A 16,381-nucleotide genomic window follows, 5' to 3' on the forward strand; every position below is an offset into this window, starting at 1 on the left:
GCATGGGTGACGTGGAATATAGTCAGCTCCATGTGACGTTCGTTGGCGATGAGTCAACCAACCGATCAAACGATTATGTGTCCGATCTGGAGCAGGTTGATCATAGCCATTGATTGGAGATGCACGCGATCGTACAGATGAGATTGCACTTGATCGTGATCAGGTGTGATTAGTCAAGGCATCTATTCAGTGTGAGAATGATCTACACCGTACATCGTCGATCCAACGGTCAAATCTGATCGGATGCGATCAAGGGACATGACCATTCGATCAGATGCATCAAGGCCTATAAATAGGCTACAAAATCAGCCATTTCATTCCATCCAAAAAATTCAGAATTCATTCCTACAATTCTCTCTCTCTCTCTCCCTCTTGATTTAGAGTTTTCAATCAAGAGTTTCTTAAGCAAATTTCTGTTTTTCTTACTAGTAATCAAGTTCTGCAGTTTTGATAATTAGTGTCTCGGTTTTCTTGATTATATCAAGAGTATTCTGATCTACTATCGTTAGTGCGTCTTGTAGACTTGATCCTTAGATCAGGCTTCACTATATCCTGGAGGCAAATTTGTTGTAACCCCCTGCACACCTTTTGGTGGGTGCAAATAATGTCTTTAGGAAAGCAGCTTAGTAACGCGACTTGAAACATCATATTTCTGTTCTACATAGACAAGATCATCGCCAAGTTTTGAAGTGCCAAAAACCACAAATTGAAGAATTCAAGACCATTTGTTCCAACAATCTAAAGACAATATTTGGATATGGCAATGTCTATTCAGAAAATGACTCAAGATTTCATGAAGCTTGATCGTTTTGATAGAAAAAATTTCTAACATTGGCAAAAGAAGATGCACTTTTTGCTTACCACTCCGTAGACACCCCATTTTTCACTGTCCTCAAGACTTGGATGTTCTTGCAGGTACATCCAGCGACAAGTTTGATTGCTCGTCGAGTACTCGACTTTCGCGACGGAATACTCCAAGTTTGATCTTTCCAAACCCTATTTCCATTCTATCTCATACTTGGACCATGTATTGGTCCTTTTGGCATGTTGCTTTTGGAGCACTGCCAGCCATGGTAGGACTCTTTCGGCCATGGGCTTTGCCCTGCCGGCCATCAATGAGGCACTGCTAGCCACCACTGATGGCCGGCTGGCCACCACTATTTCAGTAGATATTTTTGCAGATATTTTGACAGCTGTTTGCACAGAAGAGCTCATCTGCATGCACATGGAGGGATGGATTTGTTTGAAGGCTCCTTGTATCTTCTATATATAGAGCTCATCTATATGCATGCAAAGGGTTACAAAGTTTGAGCTGAGATATTTTCCTCCCTCTCTCTCCCTAGAATCCTCTCTCTCTACATTTTAGGTTTGAAAGTGTATTTTCGCTTCATATTTGCACTAAAACACCTAGCCAAACACCTTTACCTTAGTGTTGAGGATCTTCGAGGCCTTGTTTGAGCTCCTTGGAGTGTTTTTGGCTTGGTTTTGGCTCAGAAGCTTGTTGTTTTCTTGCTGTGTTTCAAGGGTAAGAGTTTCACCCTTTTAAGCTTTGTTCTAGTTCATTACTTTGCCATCTTTTTATGAAACTTTGGAGCTGGTTTTAGTCTCAAAAAATTTCTATTTTTAAGGTTTAAAAATGTTGGTTTGAGCCTTGTATGGTTAGGGGGTGGTTCTCCTCTTTTGCTCTTTGGCTTGTAAAACCTCTTGAGCCACCTTTTTAAGCTTTTGTAACATCCTTTGTTAGGCCTTTCTACCACTGAAATACCACTGAAACTTAGAGGTATTTCAGTGGTAGAAAGTTGGTTTTGAGGCTCAAAATAAGAGGGAGGGATCCCCTCTCCTTGTATCTTGTTTGCTTGTGTTGATGGCCTCATACATGAGCATGCTTTTCTACCATCTCATGGCTTGATCTCAGTATGTTTTTGGCCTTATTTTAACATGTTTGAACTCTGTTTATGGCTGGTTAGAGTACCTTTTATTTGCTTCTTACACTTGTAGTGTAATTTTGCTTACTAGCCTAGTGCACTTGTTGATTTAGCCTGTTAGTCTAGCATGTGTTGGCTCCACTCTAGCATGTTTTTGGCTCTAATTTAGCATGCTTGAACTCTTTTTTGAATGGTCTTGATCATATGGGGCTTGCTTTGTATAGCCATAGTGTAAATGCCCTTGACTACCTTTGAGTTTCAAAGTCCCTAGCATGCTTTGCTTGAGTTGTTTGCATGTTTTAGCATCATCTCTCACATGATTTCAGTGCATATAGCATAGTCACATTCTCACATGTTCCACTCTTTCATAGCATTTGTGAGTTGTGCCTTGTGCCTTGTTTATGAGCCAATACTTGAGCATGATTTTATTGCCTCATGGACTTCCATCTCAGCATGTTTTGGCCTTTATTTTGACATGTTAGAGCTCTGTCGAGAGCTGGTTTGGTTGTTTGAGTTTGATATTGCATGATTCTAGTGTAAAGCTCTTCACTAGTTTTAATGCTTAAGTGTCTAACATGTTGTACATGAGTTGTTTGCATGTTAGAGTCTTGTTTTTGATGCCATATCAGCACTGAAATATCTGCCATCTCCCTTATTTCTTCACTTTTGTTTTGTTTTCAGGATTGGTTAGTCTTGAGGTTATGTTTAATGCTTAGGATTGAGGCTTATGCTTAAATGGCTTTAACCCTCTTTTGAGGGTTCCTCCAAGTCAAAGGCATGGTCTCTCTTATACCTTAAACCATTCTTTTGGTTAACCTCTTTCTCATTAGAGGACTTTCACATTTGGACAAATCAATTAAGGGATAGTTTGGTAACTTAAAATGTGTAAACAAGAATTGAGCTAAGTAAAACATGCCAAGATAAACATGTGTTGTGTTGCATTGCATTGTGTTCAATCGGATGTTATATTGAACACAAGGTGGATTGGTCCATTTCATACTCAAAGTGATGAAAATGAGCCAATCCCCTTTGTCTCCATTGCCTTTGATTATCCATGATGAGGTAATGGTCCTAGAGTCTTGTTTGTCTTGCATTTATTGAATGTGTGGAAGTTGGATCTTTAGCCATCAAGCATTGTGAATGCTTGATTGATTGTTTTGGATCCAATGGTGCCTCTCCCTTGATGTTTTGAGATGATAAGGAGTGGCACAGTACATACATACCCTTGGGAGACCCTCCATTTTCCTCTATTTTGTGCTATGTAGAAGTTTGGTGTTGCAGCACACCAATGGCCGGCAGTGCCACACCAGTGGCTGGCACTACTTCATCCTTGGTCGGCAGTTCACACCCTTGGCCGGCAGGTGGCCGGCAGGCCACTGGTGGATTCCCTAGCATTGTTTTTGGTAAGGTGGAGCAGAAAGTTCCTAAAGACACCCTGCAAACAAAGCCTCTCAAGAGCAAACCGGAAGGTGTTTCGAAGTGGCGACCGAGAGCATGCATCCTTCATTGTTCAAGGAAGAGCTGAGGTAGCCTAGTTTATATATCTCACATGCTTAGTTAGTTGTCATGATTAGTTAATTTGGTTAATTAGTTAAGTGTTGTAATAATTAGTAAGTGATTTGCTGATTATTCATTTTGGTTTGTAATAATTAGTCTAATTAGATTAGTTAGATTAGCTTAGCTTAGCGTAACTTAGCTTATTTATTCGGACCCTCCGTCTAGAGGGTGCAATGTTGTAATAAGTGTGCGTGTGTGTGTGCATGTCTTCCAACCCCACGTCTTTCTCTCTTTTATTTATCCGCTTTCCATGGTTAGATTAGGGTATATTTCAATTAGCATATCTTATGCTTGCATGTTTGCATCATTCATTTGTATTGCATGCACCGAGCTCGAGGCATCATTCAAACTACATTGTATTTCAATACACTTACTTGAATACGTGTTCATAGCATGTCATCAAGTGTTGCATTCATATGCCATCTTAGATAGCTGAGCCTATTTAGTTGCATTTCTGCATGTGTTGCATTAGGCATCTTAACATAGTTAGGATCATGCATGATTTCTAACTAGTTTTCATTTTGGCTTGGAGTACACTGTAAGAGTTTACGCTTTAGCATATTGCATGAGATGTGTATGTCGCCATGATAGCATGCTTGCTATGAGGCTATTTGCTTAAGTGTTTTAACTGCATGAATGCCTATGGGTGAAGGCTAGATTGCCTGAACTGGGACAATTCACAAAATGTGTGTTTTAAGCCCACTTTGCGAAGTGGCTAAATCATGTTTTAAAGCCCACTTGAGGGTGGAAAATCCGCGCTTTAGTCCACCGTGGGGGTGGCATTTTCAAACCATTTTCGAAATAAACATGAGTTGTTTTGTTCCAATTCTTGTGATTTAGTCTATACTTGTATGCTGTGCGCATCACATAGTAAGTTAGGTTAATAATCAGACAAGAACACGTGTTTTTAAAACAACATATCATGTTTAGTAGAGGCTGATCTTTGATCGGGCGAGCGGGGGTGCTCATTGCATGACCTTCCCCTCTCGTACCCAAGTTCCCGAGCCGAGGTAATTTTGGTGATGACGGACACGTGGCCTTTGGCACGAGTCAGGGTTTCCTAAATTTCCCAAAATAAAATATTTAGGTGGCGATTCTGTAATCTGGCAAAGCAATCTATATTTGGCGCTTTTTGATTCAAAATTGATTTTTCAAAACCAATTGCCAGATTTGGACTCTTTGGTGTTTATTAGTCTCACATTGCACTTTGTGAGATTAGATTCAGAATCGTGACAGGAGTCCAAACTGTAGCTGGACCCAATTCATGCCTTCTCCGAAAGGGGGGCGCGCGGAGAAAGTCGAGCGTGCTATAGTTTCTGGCGACTCTGCTAGGGATTTAGAGAACTTGACTCGAACTCATGATATGTTGTTTTATCTACACTTATGTGTTTCTTTGCATTGCATTTGCATTGGTGCTCCAAGTCACAGTGTTTGTCATCTGCTATTCCTGAACGGTTTGTCAGAGGCTTGCTTGGAAAAGCGTGCCATAAGGCTGACCGGTTGCAGGCTCTACCACGATGGGAACACAAACCTTGGATCGGGATCACCGCCGAGGCACCCTTTTGACCATTCGACCTAGTTGCATATCGGAAGCCATAGAGACCATTCCAAACTAGGACAGGTTGCTCTCCCGAATGTAGGTTGTTTGAAATCGTTTGCTTGCATAGCGAACTCCTAGCTCCTGACAAAATAGGACAGGGAAACCCTACCCCACCATAGGGGTGTTTTGGCTCTCACTTGCTTGATATGTGCTATTAGGGTGTGTCTCTACAGGATGTATGTATCAGTTGCAAATCTGGGTATCATGTCTGAGGACATCAATGTTTGAGGGTATCAGTCTTACCTGAGGGTATTAGATTTGAGGCAATGATTTGGGGGTAGAGATTAGTGTTTAAGAATAGATTATCCAGCTTATAATTTCAACTGTATGTTGTTTCCTTCTGAGCCAGGATGCTGTCTGTTTCCTGATTGTTGTTGTTTTCTTTTTGCTTTATTTTCCTTTTTGCAAGGTAGTGTTTCATCATTGCTTCTGACGAAGTAGATACCCCCCAAGCACTCTGGACCAGAGTTGGCAGAATTCATCGATCTGAGGATCTAGTTGACGGACAACCAGTGTTTGTTTCATTACCTTTGGTTACGAGACGGAGGTCATCTAGGCACAGACCATCAGTACAGCGGTTACCGGATCAGCGGTCATTATCTACCTCACCTGTGTGCAGTTGGGCTGAGATATCTGCTTCCACCTCAGAGTACACACCCGTTCAGATGGATCGACATTTTACAGTCAGTGTGGAGGACATGATGCGTCAACTCCAAGAGACTATGCAGGCCATGCAGCAGGATGCTGCTCGTTAGGCGAAAGTTACTGCTCGTCAGGCAGAGGTTGTAGCTCAGCAGGTAGAATTAATTGCTAGGCTTCAACAACAGTAGCAACCACAATAAGCCGGTGCATCTGCTTCGTATCCACCCCCATCCCCATCTAGAGTTCCAACACTCGGGGATACAACTAACATCTAGAAAAATACAGACGTTCCAACAGGGCCAGTCCCACCACCAGTCCTACCACAGACTTCAAAAACACCGGCCTTCCCAACAGATACACCGTTTGAATCTGAGATTGATCCAACTACTCTAAAAGCCAGTAAGCTCGAGAAGTTGTTCAAGCAAGCTCAGGGAGTTAACTCAATCCCAAACATTGAAGATGGATACACTGATTCGGCAGTGACATTGCCGGATAGGTTTAAGATGCCTCACATAGATCGCTTTGACAGTTTAGGCGATCCTATGGTTCATTTGAGGCTGTTTTCTGACATTCTGCGCCCGATGAGCTTGACAAGACTCCAGAAACTATCTCTCTTCGGTCAGACCCTGTCGGGTATTGCGGCCATCTGGTACACCAAGCTGGAGGACTCAGTGAAGAGAAGTTGGGAGGAGATGGTCGAGGCCTTCATCGCCTAGTATGCTTATAACACCCAAATTGAGGTCACGACTCGTGATCTCGAGGCGACCAGACAAGAGCTAAAGGAGGGCTTCTCTGACTTTGTCACTCGATGGAGGGCCAAGGCCTCTATGATGACAACTCGGCCACCCAAAAAGGATCAGATAAGGATGGTTGTGTGCAACCTGCAACCCAAGCTGATGTAGAAAATGATCGTCTTACCCCTCTCCACCTTTGCTAATTTGTATGAGATTGGGGTACAGATTGAAAACGTTATGAAGCAAGGTCTGATCGACCAGGAAAAGGAGCAACCCAAAAGGGCGTTTTCATGTGGTTCGAATGCAGCTACAAGTAGTAGTGCAGTAGCCAGAACTTCTGATGCCGGCATGGTAACCACCACGCCAAAAACAGCTACACTCTTCACCAGTGCATCCGGAACCAGCTCGCAGCCAGCAAAAAACCCACCTAGGGGCCAAAGAACTTTCTTCCCGCTCTATATGTCTTTATTAGCGGCCTTGAAGGTCTTGATCAGGAAGGGGCACCTGAAGCCCTTAGAACCACGCCCATTACCAAATAACCTCCCTCCCTCACATAACCCGGCCAAATATTACGCCTTTCACCAGCAGCACGGTCACGACACCGACCTCTGCATCAGACTGAGTCATGAGATCCAAGATCTTATTGACAACAAGGTGATTGTGCCTTCTGAAAAGCCAAATGTCACCACTAACGCTCTCCCACCACATAACAACCCCCCTCCTTCACCCAGGCAGATAAACCTGATCCAAACCATGGCTGTCCCGTACGACCCTAGCATATACATCACTCCCTCCCACCTACCTAAGCCTGAGGTGTTCATCCCTAATAGCACAACCTTGTGCACGATGAGCACCTCTCTAAACCAGCCCAAGCCAATGGTGGTGATTGTTGAAGACAAAGCCAGGGTGACCTTGGAGGAGAATGGGAATGTTGATTAAGTTTTTGAGGGATCTGGGAGCTTTACTGAGGCAGTATACAACCCGTGCGGTTATATTGCGCCAACAGACCAGGCTAAGCCGAGGGTAGAGTTGCCAACTGGGGCAGAGGTACATGTGGTCCGGGAGGATGGGCCGAGTCAGGGGCTAGATGATTTGGCGGAGCTGGAGGAGGATATTGTTAATTTGCAGTTCTTTAACGAGCAGGACCCGGGGGTTATGAGCATCAATTGGTTCGACTTGAATGCATCGACAGATAAAGCAGGGTGGCTCAGTGACAAGCCAAATGTTATTGAGGTACCTCAATCAGAACAGGGTCAGTCAGAAACTGGAACGTCTGCGGTGGCCGGAATGACCGAGAATCAGGAAGAACCGCCGGAGAGCACCGGTGCAAAGAATTTTGCTCGGGACTTGGGCAGTTTGTGTACAACCGACACAAAGCAGGAAGCCACATTGAAACGGTTTGAGCAAGAGAGGATCGAGAATGATGACAGGGCTAGAAAAGCCAAGGCACCTGAGGGGGCACAATATGTTGAGAGCATGGGAACAGCTATAGCAAGACCGGATAGTTGTTTATCGGTCGCCGATGGGATGTGGTGGGAAGACGATGACTTACGTCTTGCCCATACTGACGAGGACTGGGGGTAGAACCAACCCGATGACACCTGGTACACTGAGGAGGTCGACCATATGATCCGAAGTGGGCGGTACTTCAAGCCCCCACATTTGGACCAGCTAAAGGCGTCCAGGAAAGACAAAGAAGCGGAAAAACAGAAAGACAAACTGCTAGAAGAGGAAGTTGTACTGAAATAGCTAAAGAAAATTCAAGCAGGCATCTCCATCTCGGGACTGCTTATGGCCTCGAGGGTGCACAGACAGGCCGTCCTTTCAGCCATGGACAGGGCCAAGCTTTCAATTGATACAACGCCCGAGCAGTTGGTGGGATTGGTGTTCCCGGGTGGTGCTTCACCGACCTTGACATTCACAGACAAAGAATTATTGCCTGAGGACTCGGATCATAACAAGCCATTTTACATCTCTGTGGAGTGTAAGGAAAAATGGATACCGGTTGTCCTGGCTGATACAAGATCTGGAATCAATGTATGTCTGTCGTGAATGGCGTATGCTGTCGAGTTGAAGCCTGCAGATTTCGCACCAATAACCCAGGAAATTCGGGCTTATGATAACACTAGTTAGGAGATGATGGGGACCGTACGGATCAAAACTCAGGTTGGCCCGTGGCAGTATGACATTGAGCTTCATGTCTTAGATGTTCCAGCTACCTTCAATCTACTACTTGGACGATCGTGGCTAAACCAAGTGAGAGCCATCTCTTCCACCTTACACCAGATGTTGAAGTACCCCCACGGGAAATGGGTGGCAATCGTTTTTGGGAACTCTTCCATACATCCACCGCCAAAGGTTTCTACACCGATCTTGGAGATTGAACATGGCGTGGAGGATGTCTTTCTGTCGGGATTCATCTTGGCTGAGGCTCGGGTTGTACAGGATATGCTAGCTGTTGATGAGGGACTGTATGTCAGTGCACAATCTGTTTACCTCATGAACAAGCTTCAACACATGCCCAGAATGGGACTAGGACGGAGTGGCCGGAAGGGCGTCGCTACATTGGCCGAAGTGCCACACAACCCTTATACCTTTGGTTTAGGCTACTCGCCTACCAAAGAGAATTGGGTAAGGAAATGAAGGGAAATGGCCGGAAGAGCCAAGGCTAAGCAAGCCGGGAAGCACTACGAGCTGGTACACAGACCTATCCAAGGAACCTTGAACGGACGCTTTGTCCGGGAGGGGGAAGATTTCCTGTTTTGCGGCTTTCCGGAGCAATGGCTGAATTCAGAGAAGCGGCGCTTGCCCAGCTTCGAGATCTTTTTTGATCTTCAGTTGTCAGGAGATGAAGTTGCGGAAGAGCAGACTGACCTACCAGTTGAGACTGAGCAATGCAAGAAGGATGAGTCTGAGGGCATACAACTCAAGATAAGGGTAGCGCTGGCTTGTCTCCTCTCAGATCCTCAGATCGCGCCGAAGTGCTCAGGGGGTGACTTCTCAGTTTCCATGATTGGGGATAAAGCGGCTGTGGGCCCTTCTTCTAGCATTCTGGATGCATCCATCGCTCCTTCTCTCATCTAGAAATATGATGAAGGCTTTTTTATCTAGCAGTTCTGAGTCGGGTAGCGAACCAGAATCTGATTCCACAGAGTCTGTGGAGTCAAAATCAGATTCTAGCTCGTCTGAGTCAGAGTCCAGTATTCCTGGGGTTGATAACCCGGATGCCGTTGTTAAGTTCAGGTCATCTTTTTCATTTTCCTTTGAGTCTGTTGTAACCGAAGGATCAAACGAACTGGATGTTGTTAATGAGAATGGTACAACTGTGGTTTCTGAGTACTTTTCTGTGCCTTTAGTTTATTGCATTAATCAGGACTTTCAAAACTTTGATGAAAACGACAAAGAAGAAATTCCTCCTGTTTTGAAACATTTGATTGATCAAGAGCAGGAGAGGTTTATAAAACCTTTGGTTGATGAAATCACTTCAATTAATGTTCGTACTGAGAAGGACCCGCGGCTGGTCCAAATCGGGTCCACGTTGTCTTCGGAGGAGCACGAGCGCTTAGTCGCTTTAGTAAAAGATTTCAATGATGTTTTCGCGTGGTCCTACGAAGACATGCTTGGAATCAATCCTGAGATTGTACAACACCGGATCCCCCTTAACCTAGAGGCCCGACCTGTTAAGTAAAAGCTCCGAAGGATTCGCCCGGACTAGGCTCTGAAGATCAAAGAAGAGGTCACCAAGCAGATTGATGCAGGGTTCCTGTTAGTATCTGAGTATCTAACTTGGTTGGCCAATATAGTTCCGGTGCCGAAGAAGGACGGCCGAATTTGGGTATGTGTGGACTTCAAAGATTTGAACAAAGCCAGTCCGAAGGATGACTTTCCTCTGTTGCATATCGACGAATTGGTGGATTTCACTGCTGGGCATGCGCTGCTCTCGTTTATAGATGGGTTTTCAGGCTATAATCAAATTATGATGGCACTTGAAGATAAGGAGAAAACCGCTTTCACTACCCCGTGGGGAACTTACTGTTATAGGGTGATGCCGTTCGGTTTGAAGAATGCTGGGGCTACGTGTCAACGGGTTGCAACCACGATTTTGCACCACATGATCCATAAAGAGGTTGAGGTGTACGTGGACAACATGATTGTCAGGTCTAAGGAAAGAGAAGGCCACTACATCGCCTTGAAGAAATTTTTCCAACGGATCAGAGAGTATTGGTTGCGGATGAATCATCAGAGATGTACTTTTGGCGTTACAGCAGGGAAAATACTGGGGTTCTTGATCACAAGAGGGGCATCGAGGTCGATCCTTCCAAGATTAAGGCCATATTAGAAATGCCATCACCAAGGACTGAAAAGGAGGTGCGAGGCTTTCTGGGTATAGTGCAATTCATAAGACGGTTTATTACAAAATTAACCTTGACTTGTGAACCACTGTTTGGTCTCCTAAAGAAAGGAAAGAAGTTCTAATGGGATGACCGATGTCAAGTTACTTTCGAACAGATCAAGTAGTATTTACAGAACCCACCTGTGTTGTCGCCGCCAAAGCTAGGAAAACCGTTGATTCTGTATCTATCAGTGACCGACACGACAATGGGTTGCATGCTTGCGCAGGAATCTGAGGATAAAGTGGAGAAGGCTATCTACTACCTGAGCAAGAAGATGCTGGAATGCGAGACCCGCTACACTCCGCTGGAAAAGGCTTGTTTGGCTTTGATATGGGCTACCAGGAAGTTGAGGCACTACTTGTTAGCTCACTTTGTAATACTGGTTTCAAGATTAGATCCCATCAAATACCTCTTCGAGAAACCAGCGCTTAGGCAGCTTCTCTTCTCTAAATTTGATCTAAAGTACATGACGTGCAAGTCTGTGAAAGGGAGAGCGGTAGCGGAGTTCCTAGCCGATCACCCAGTAGAGGGAGATGAAGCAGTAGAATATCTGTTCCCGGATGAGGCTATTCTGCAACTTGAAGAAGAGGTCTGGACTATGTACTTTGACGGAGCATCTAATCAGTACGGGTATGGGATAAGGGTGTAGCTGATAGTGCCCGGCAATTCCCACATACCCTTAGCTTTCAAACTCCAGTTTAGAGTATCGAACAACAAAACTGAGTATGAGACATGTATCGCTGGCTTAGAAGCTGCCTTGGAACTAGGGGAAAAAAGGTTGGACGTCATTAGGGACTCAAACCTGGTTGTGTCTCAAGCGAAAGGAGACTGGAAGGTGAAGGAAGAAAGGATGAAAATTTATCACCAAACCCTGGACGTCCTAATTCCCAGGTTTGAGAAGTTAACCTTCACCCATCTGTTGAGAGAGAGCAACTGGTTTATAGACGCTTTATCTACTCTATCTTCTATGATAGACATCCCTCTGGGAGTCTAGGTGCGTCCGATCATCATTGAACAGCGATATGCGCCGGCCTACAAGCTAATTGCTGCCATAGATGAAGTACAAGATCAAAACCCTTGGTACCATGACATTGGAACTTCTTGGAAAATGAGGCTTATCCACCAGGGCAAATGCCAAAGATAAGATGGCAATTTGAAGAATGGCTGCTCAGTTCATCGTCTGCGGAGGTAAACTGTACAAACGGGGTCATCTCGGATGCATAAGCTGTGTGTTGATGTTGAAGAGTCCAAGCACCTGATGGAGGCCATCCATGGAGGAGAGTGCAGATCACACATGAACGAGGTAATGTTGGCTCGGAAGATCCTTAGACAGGGTTATTACTAGTCTACCATGGAGGAGGATTATATCGGCTTTGTTCGGGTAATGGCTGAGGCAAAGATAGCTGAGGCAGATTGGTAGTAGAGCAGGTTCAAAGAACTCCTGCTGTTCGACGAGAGAAGGCTGAAAGCACTGTATCACATCCAAGGTTATTAACGAAGAATTGCCAGGGCTTTTAACAAGAAGGTTAAGTCCAGCAATTTAAAAGAAGGGGATTTGGTGCTTAAAGACAACCAAGCTCCCATCCACGACCCTAAGGGCAAGTTTAGACCTAATTGGACTGGCTCTTTCGTCATCAAGTCAATTTGGTCGGGTGGAGCTGTCGTTCTTATAGACCTAGAGTTCTCCCAGCCGATCAACATGGACAAGTTGAAGAAATGCTATCCCTAAGCGGCTCGCTAGGCCAAAAACCCGAAAGGGTGACCTAGGCAAAAGTTAGAGCATAGAAAATTTGAAATAAGAAAAATTGAGCTCGCAAGGTTGAAAACCCAGAAAGGGCGGCCTTGGCAAAAGGAGAGTGTTAATACACGAGTGAACCTAAACCAAACTACGTAAGGCTTGATTTCCATTTTTAGGATACGTAGGCAATTTCATTCTGAAGTCCAACCATAAACACTTTCAAATCAACTTTGTCCACGTGATCATGTTGGTCATCTTTGTCTATTCTGCATTCAAGAGCTCAATTGTGATCTCCAGTGCAGTGCTATTCAGACTAGGGGCAACTTTCTAGTTGTTGGATCCGGGGTTGTACATCACAGTGATGGGTCTCGGGCATGTCCAGTTGTGACCCATATCGAAAATGGTTTTGAAAAGTTTTAATAAAAGTTGATTTTGCTCAAATTAATCTTTTTACAACTTAGACCATTTTTTGACCAAACGGAAAATTTTCAGTACCCACAACCTTCAATTTCATTGATTTCATTACAAAGTTCTCCAACTCTTGATACAAATTGAAGTTGCTTTTTATTACATTCATAAAGAAAACTTGAAAGTACAGATTAAAGCAATAAACTCGGGGCATAGTTAGGTGTTCCTGCCTCCCCTCCTAGAGCTGGTGGAAGCCTCAGACGCCAAAGTAGGCCCAGCTTGTGCCTCATCTTCAAGCCAATCAATGCACTCGCCAGAAAGGGCACAACTGAAATAGGGAGTTGGGGCCAGAAGTTCTCTTGTTCTCCATTCTATGGCATACCAAGCTAGCTGTGCGCCTCGGATCGGAAATGAAGCTGGGTATTCTATCCCCTCTTCCGGGCAAGTCTGGTCATGGCCGAACTGATGCCAGAATCGAAATGGAAAGTAAAACACATAGTGTGTCAGGCCGATCAACTGAATGCTAGGCTGCTGGGACATGTTGTAGCCCATCTCAGGTAGATCAAGCCAGGGACAACGCCAAGCAATGTCAACAGCAGATCGAGTGCACATCCATTCGCACCACCACCCCTCATCTGGGGCATCAACTAGCCATTGACGAAAGAAATAGCCGCATGCTGAATACGCTGGGCAAGAGTCCACTACTTTCAATTTATCCATGAGCCATATCTGGGAAGGGATGAAAAAATAAGAGAGATTAAAGAATAGAGAGGTGTACGTGGAGAGAAAAAGTGAGAAAATGGTTTTGAGAGAAAAATAGAGCCTGAGGGCTGAGTGATGTGAGAAACACATGTGAAAATGGTGGGAAACATTACCTGTAAGAGTAGTGGACTTCCTGCGAACCTGGTTGTCTCCCGACGACGGAAAGCATCCAAACCCATCAAGGTTTCGGCTAATGTCATGCTAATGCAGCTCTTGCCCTCTTTCAAGCCTTGGGCAACCTTAATCAGACGAATGCTAGACCCTCCAAAGCCAGGGGCGAGTAAAAAATGAGATAACATGCATAAACAGAGGACATGTCACCGAAAACTTTGCCGAAGATAATCGCCGCAGTTACCAGCGTCAGAAAAGCGATGAATCAGGCTCGGAATATCCAACTCCCCATTGCGAATCAAAGACTGAGCATCGTAAAAAGTAAGCCCGCACATCCGTCCTAAAGCTTGGATGTGGCCGAAATGGAACTGAGGCAAGATTTCCTCGTCGCGTCGCGATTCCATCAACGCTTGGAATTCTTCAAAGGTGGGGCACATCTCTTGACCCCCAAAGCTAAAAACATGAGTTACCAGATTCCAACACCTAGCCGCGGCATGGAGGAACGGAAAACGCAGCGGGGTATGGCTTAGCGTGAACAGTGCATTTATCCCAAAACCCCAAAAATTTAACTTTTCCGAGCCATCCAAGTTCGCAATCCAAGTAGAGAGTTTTTCGGCAAGGAATGGTTTCATTTGGGGAAAAAATGGAGTTGAAATGAAGAAACCAAGAAGTTGGAACCTTTATAGAAGATAAGGCAGTGAGTGGAGGCTAGGTGTCAAAGTTTCGGAGGTTCTGCCATCGATGGCCAGCACTTGCTCATTGATGGCCGGTAGTGGCTCATCAATGGCCGGCAAAGGCACATTGATGGCCGGCAGAGGAAAGTGATGGCCGGCAGGCCATCTTCCATGGTCGGCAGCCTTTCCCTCAGGCTCACTGGCCTCCTTTGTGAAGATTCAGTTGTTTGCTGCCGTGGATCCTTGTTATTTTCACCTTACGAGGTCTTGTTTTGGTCCTCTTCGACTTGGGTGTGTTTTGTTTAAGACGTAATAGTCTTCATTTTGTTTATAGAGTTGTAGTCATCTATGTTTGATTATCGAGTTGTTGTTTTGCTTATTGAGTTGTTGCAATTTGCTGATCGAGTTGTAATTACATTGATTGGCCTGTCAAGGCCTTAAGTTGTTTATCGAGTTGTTTTGTTCTTTCAGTTGTAAGTAGGTTCACTACCTGACTAAGAACAATGTATTTTGAATGTGTAGTTTTCAAACAAAGATCAATCTTATTTTTCATGCCGTGCGATGTTATGCGATGCTTAGAATGTAAAATGCAACACTTTTTAGACAAAAAGCCAAGTTTTCATTCCAATCATGGTTTTTTTTTACAAAAGAGTACAAGTTTTAAAGAAAATAAAATTGCCTAAGGCTGTACAATGTGCCAACACTACTAGCAAAAAGAGAAACAAAGCAAAAAGCATCTGAATCGGTGCCACTCGGCTCAGGATTGAGAGGCCCTCTTCATCCTCTTCCTCGGCTGTGCAAACTCTGGAGCATTGTCACCATCAGCGCCGCTATCTGAAGCTGGATCAGAGCCTGAACTGGAACCCTCCTCAGCCTCTCCAGCCTCACCACCAGCAGAATTCGAGCCGGTGACGTCGCCTTCTCCATCAGATGACTTGGACCGTGGACTCGCTGCCTCAACCTCCTCGCTCGTCTCGACATCATTATCTCCCAGAATGGGCTCTGAAGGGCCACTCTCGCTGCGGCTGCCTCTGGCTCTACCTTGGCTGCGTGCCTGAGCCTGCCTCCCTCTACTCTCTACTATTGGGAGAGGAACTGAAGGACCTGTCGCTGCTCCTGCTGGGGTGCCCGATTGGGGCTAACATCTCGAAGGGAATCTAAAAAGGGCAGTTTATGACAATACATTAGTCGTGGTGTATATGATTACAATGTATGTATGTTGTGGGCAGTGTATGGAAACGGTGTATCTATGTAGTGTTTTAGTGCAATGTATCATATCAATGCAGTGTGGAACAGTGAAATGCTAATGTGTCAGCAGAGAGTTTCACGGCATGAAGTGCAAATTGAAAGAAATTACTGGGATCCTGTAGAGGCTGAGCAGATCCAAGCTCGTCTGTACCATCTCTATCAAAGAAGCCACTAGCTCAAAGGCCTGCCCTATGTACTCTATGGGTGTCTGCGAGTGTATTGAAGGGATCAGTATTCTATAAAGCATGATTGAAATGAAGTAAATATGCAAACTGTAAAGTTTGGTGCATATCGGGGTCAGGCCTCGAACTCCAACAAGTGCATGACCAGCTAGTGCAGGCTCAATGGGGATATGGCAAGTCTCCCCAGAACATCTCCGATAAGTCACTGAGGTAGGCACCTCTGGCCATCCCTGTCTCTGCCTCTCCCCAAAATCTCTCCTCCTGCGAGACCGGTCGCTCTGGCACCTCTGCCTCTCTCTCTCGCAGCTGGAGCTCGCGCTCCCTCACCTCCACGAACGCCGGTCAAAGGCGGCATCAAATAAGTCTGGATGAAGGTCGCGTAGTCGCCCTCTGCACAGAAGAACTT

This window comes from Camellia sinensis, chromosome 13 (genome assembly GCF_055761805.1).
Source record: "Camellia sinensis isolate YWXY chromosome 13, ASM5576180v1, whole genome shotgun sequence".
NCBI lineage: Eukaryota > Viridiplantae > Streptophyta > Magnoliopsida > Ericales > Theaceae > Camellia > Camellia sinensis.